The following is a 5,819-nucleotide window of genomic DNA, read 5'->3' as shown; positions in this document are numbered from 1 at the left end:
CATACTTGGATGAAAACATTTGCTTCAAGTAGTGGCACTCGTCTTTACTGTGATAACACGCAGCCGCAGGTGCGCTGCCTAGGAGTTGTCGGCGAAAGCGTCTACTTTGATATGGGAGAAAATGCATGGCTGTCAAAGCATGCATTCCAGGTTCATTCTACAGGTCAGACTATTCCATGGAAGTTTTGCAACCGAGAATACTGACGTATTGTAATCATCGAATGTGCTTGAAGCACCCTGGGCGCCTTCACGGCTTGTGCTCGGGTTTGATTCTTCGCAGAAGGCATACGCGGGAGGCGGGTGTCCACTGCTTGTTTCTTCACTCATGCCTGATGCTGATGCTCTGGAGTACTAGCGAATTTTCTAGACAGAACGATGCTGAACCATCACGCATGCGCAGTCTGTGCCAAAGATGAAAGACAACCTACAAAACGTTGGGCTTTTGGGCAACTCGAATGAAACCGTAAAGCCCATCTGAAAAATGGAGACGATAGTGCGCCACTATTCGATGTCAAAGTGCTAACATCCCAACAATAGAAGAGGCGCCCCAATGAAGCGTGCTATATTTACGCCAAGCTATCAAATCAAATTTATGCAAACCTTTCGCCCGGCCAAGAATAGTAGGCATGAATAAGTGTTTATTATTGATTCTTTGTTTCAAGGTAAGTACTATGCCTACCGGTTTAGATATTCAAAGGTGCTGCGCAATAAGCGAATACACAGAATGAATGCAAGTCGAGACAACGTTTATTCACACATGTTTAGTTCCCGAATTCCTCATCGGAAAGCGGGCGTAGCTTGTTCCAGGTCTTTCTAGAGCCGCTACAGTCGACGGAAGTGTTGTCGCGTGGTGACGATGTTGTTGCGTGCATTTCGGCGTTTGTTGCTTGGCCAGTGTGTATAGTTGTCATCGCGTTTATTTTTAATTTTTTCTGCTGGCTGTGCGAACAAGTAGTCACCACTGACAGTTCGGTGCATTCAGATAATCTAACACTCTGGGCTCTGGACCATAGAATCTTTCCTGTAGAATGATGCCTACTTCCTTCGCAACAAGAAGTACCGGCCACCTGGTGGCGATGCATGGCAACGAGCGTTGATGAAGCGCGCCTCCTCCGCTGTGATTGGTTGGCCTATTTGGCTACAGGAAAGCCCCGCATCTCGCACGGTCGCGAAAACCCGGCGATTTTCGCAAATAAAACCAACGCATTTGAACCTTCGCCCAGCTTCCTCACCAGCCTGTCATTGCGTCGGCCTACTCTGTGACGCATTTTTTTAGTTCGATAAAATTTTCAGTGTCTGGATACCGATGACGTAGGCCCGAGCTTTTATATAGAAGCGTACGTTTATAGAAACCGTTTATTTTTGCTCGTGACTTGCGTTGCCTTCTCCAACCTATGGTGTTCTTTCTGTCATGCATAATGACGCTAGTTATTTTGGAAGCACTTCGTTGTCTTTTGCAGTGCTGTCACCTAAACCAATAAAAAGTGCTCAAACACCTAACAACGATGGCTTTACATCACGTACCTTGCAGCAATTGTCCGATTTGTCTTTTCTTGGTTTATACAATGTGTTACTCACGTGACTCATTTTTACAGCGAAGCTGTATACCTCTGCGGTGAAATGAAATTTTCGTGTCGTTGTTGGCGTGGTAATCATTAAACTCTCCGTACGCGGACCGATCCCGGATATAGTGCAATACCGGCCGGGCACGCTGCGTTGGTGAAGCAGGCGTTAAGCATTCCCCACGCGTGGGCCGATTCCGAAGCTAGTGCAATGCCGGGCAGACTCGCGGCGGAGGTGGAGCAGGCGTTAAGCAGTCCCCATACGCGGGACGATCTCGAAGATATTGCAAAGCCGCGCTGACCCTGTTCAGTTCGCCATTAAGGGGCCTACATACACAGCTTCACTGGTCATCCTTCTTCACAAAGTGCAAGGTACCGATGTTTTTGTTTGTTTATTCTTTATTTCCCATTTTCTGTGATGGAGGAGGTCGAGGTAAAAGTTTCATGCAAGCAGCTTGTGGGGTCTTGGACCCCCGCACAAGCAACAACAGAGGGCAACTTCAGAGGGAGACACGTACAGATAGAATACGGAATATGAATGACAGTAGAGAGAAAAATTCTAACGAAGAAGAAGCGCTGGTTAGCCCGGCGCATCTCCAGCGTATGAAATGTTACGAAAAAGTGCCGGTCAGTCATGCGCACCACCAGCGCTTGACGCACGGGTCCGGTTCTGACTGCTCGTAGGAATTTGACTACCGCACCGAGTTCGACCTCTCATTCCTTACGTATCCCCAGTCAATAAGCACCTTGACGAAATGTATTAACGAAAACTTCAAAATGATCTGATTGCTTCAAGTTAAAGTCATAGAGAAGTGCTTAAGCATTTTCACAGAGCAACAGATCAATATGGATTGAAATACACTGGAAACAAATGTACATAATGGAAGCTTCTAGATGATATTGTAGCTTCAAAGAAAGCAGTTCAGGAGTACGTGAAATAACGTGACCCGCCGTGGCAGCTTAGTGGCTACGGTGTTGGGCTGCTGAGAACGAGGACATGGGATCGAAGCCTGGCCATGGCGCCCGCATTTCAGTGGGGGCGAAATGCGAAAACACTCGTATACTTATATTTAGGTGCATGTTAAAGAACCCCAGGTGGTCGAAATTCCCGCAGTCATGCACTACGGCGTGCCTCATAATCAGAAAGTGGTTTTGGCGCGTAAAGCCCCATAAGTTTTTTTTTCTTCAAATAACGTGGTCATATTTATGCAGTGTTCGAATGTGTTAGGGAGTGGTGGAAAATAACGACTAGGCTTGACGGTTCATGAGCAATTTGACATCTGACATAGTTTGGTTGCGAATTTCTATGCGTCTATCGTGGAAACTATTGAAAAGTTTAGTAAGCAACACTGAAGCACTTCATTGCCATAATTATTTTGGGCCCGCAAAACTTTCCACATTTCTGTGTGACGAGTAAGTCGCGCAGATTGACATTGTTCTAAATGTGTTATTTCGGCGAATGTCTCGCAGGGTTTGCGATGACTGAGATAAACATTCTTTCATAGACTTTGGGTATATAGTTGCTAACTTTAGAAAGGTTATGCTTTTCAAAGACAGGTTCCGTTGCCCCTGTATATGGTTATTTTTCAATAATACGCAATTTTTTTTTTAGTTGCAACAGTTCGTTGATGTTCTGCTCATTTGTTGAACACCATACCAAATGGCAATAGTTTACACGGGAGGAGAATAATGCATAATAAATTAAGAGCGTTTGTGCCGCAGGAAAAGTATATGTATTTCGAACTAATATGCATACAATGCGGCTAACTTTGTGGACGATGAAGTGAACTTGGTCATTCCACAATTGATGGCAGGAAAATTATACACCAAGAGTCTTAATAGTACTAACTATCTCAATCTGTCTTGAATTGAAGTTCTGAATGCAGCACATACTCAGCTTTCGAAGAAATTCATTTGCTTGTCGAACTAAATTGCTGGGACAGGTGGAGGATAGAGACGCGCTAAGAATGTCAGCGTACATTATGAGCTTTGTTCCTTCATGAATATATGCAACCTCATTTACCTAGAGGTTGAAGAGCAATGGGCCGAGTACGCCTCCTTGAGGGACACTTGAAACTATTTACTTTAAATGTAACTTTAGTTCAGTTATTGACACAAACTGTTTGTGAGGTAGGACTAGACAAATTCTTGTGCGAGGCCTCTTATACCGTATCGTTGAAGTTTTTGAAATAATGTGTGGTGTATAATAAAATCTAAAGCCTGCGCAAACTCTATAAATATGCCAATGGTAAGAAGACAGAGTCCAAGTTCACTGAGGACGCATTCTTTTTGGTCATGAAGCGTAAGCTGCCTTCACATCCAGGGGCAAGCTTTAAGAAATCATAGGCATTCGCTAAGGTTGGCATCCAATATACGACTTCGCAGATGTTTATATCTTCCAATAAATAACGACTACAATATGTGTTCATCACTGAAATGAAAGTGTGTCTGTCCGCATACACTCCTTCCAGGATATGTTGCATTATGCTCCATGGCACGTGAAATATAGTTTTTCATTTCGCTTTACGATTGGCGATCAGAAATTGGCGCACGTGGTAAGCACGTGTTGTGGAGAAAAATTTACTTTAACCGTGACATATCATGTGAAGGATAGCCAGAAAAATGTTTCTTTTTCATGTCAACGCCTCTAAATAGCAACATAACGATTTCCGTATCCAAGAAAAATAATGCTTCCTGCGTTATTACTAGATTGAACGTGGTTTCCACATCTCCAAGTATAGTGTAGCAAACTTCGCAAAGCCCAGTTAAGCGTCTCGTTGCCTTTCATTGCATTGTGGGCACTGGCAGCATAGGTAGTACTGGGGCCAGGGCGATCGGGAAAGTCGTCGGGCCCTCTCCCGATTTGCAGTGAAGTAGTTAGGAATTTAACATGGTCGCGCGCTTCGCTATGGACGTGGAGATTTAGCGCGCAAAACATGCTAGTCCTATCTCACGGTATGGTTATCGACACTAGACGTGGCCTGCATTTCCGTTGTGTCAGCAGAGCGGCTGGTGGTCGGGTTCAAACCATACGTGTGTCTTTCTCGGGGAATTGAGTGAGCTGGTGGCCAGCTAAGTAGGTGGCTGCAACTGGAGACGGAATAAGTTCCAGCACTCTGTTGCTGGCATGGAGGGAGACGTCGACGTCGGACGACAGCGACGTAGGTCATGACGTCCTGCTAGAGCTGCGAAGACCCATGCACTCATAATGAATGCTGAGTATGCCCTCGGACGATGTCCGGAATTAAGGCTGCTTGAGACAGCGTCGAACAAAACATTCTCCGTGCTAATTCGCTTACAACGGCTCCAATGAGTTTTGGGAGCATGTCGGAGCCTGTGCCTGTATTCTTCACTTCAGCGAAAGAACTAGGTAGCTATGTTGCCGAGTACGCATTTCCAGCGTCTTATCGATGTGGCTTCTGTTAGAAATTTCGCGACGGTCTTGACCAAAGTTTAAGAGTCGGTCTGGCGTAAAGCTCTTGCCTCAAACCGCGCATGACGAAGCACACTTTCTTCGCGGACATGTTCGGGTCGGCGTGAATAACATACCGGTCATATCTTCCGTGAAGATTGCAATGTGCTCATTCGGTAGCTGCACACAGGTTTATAGCACAGTTTTGACCGGCTCCTTGCGCACGGCCCTCGTGAATGCTTATAGGAAGCCCCTGCAAAACAGCTCCCACGCTGGTACCCTGCACCCTCGCTTTTCAAACCACGTCCTAGCAGTGTCTTTCATAGAAAAATAGTCCTGACACAGCTTTCAATTCCTACACGTGGAGATTCCTGCGTAGGTTTCCAGCCAGCTTTCCGGGTCTTAATCGACGATCTCTGGAAGAACGGCGGCTCCATTGGCTGTTACAACGCGATCATTGCTGGCGACACAAGTATCGTCATTGGGACTGCTGACTGGGCTATAATCTTCCTAGTATTCTCGATCTGGCGACCGTACTCGGTCGGTAGTCCTGGGTTGCGCCAAGCTCGCTGGCCGTTGACAATACTTACGTTGTTTTCATGGTTTGCAGGCTGTATCCGGTCACAACGAAACACCTCGACGAGAAGCCACGTTGTAGCGACGCTGAACAATACACTAGCAAGAACCGTGAGTCACGAATCTAACTCTCTATTCGTGGACGGGAAAGCACAAAACGATTTGCACTCGCGCAGATAGTTCCGTGAGTATGCGCCGATCGTCCAATAAGTGATAGGCGGTAACGATCATGGGATATTCATGCATGTTTCATTGAAGATTCTAGCATA

This window comes from Dermacentor andersoni, unplaced genomic scaffold (assembly GCF_023375885.2).
Source record: "Dermacentor andersoni unplaced genomic scaffold, qqDerAnde1_hic_scaffold ctg00000033.1, whole genome shotgun sequence".
In the NCBI taxonomy this organism is placed as follows: domain Eukaryota; kingdom Metazoa; phylum Arthropoda; class Arachnida; order Ixodida; family Ixodidae; genus Dermacentor; species Dermacentor andersoni.
This window is presented reverse-complemented; position numbering follows the sequence as displayed.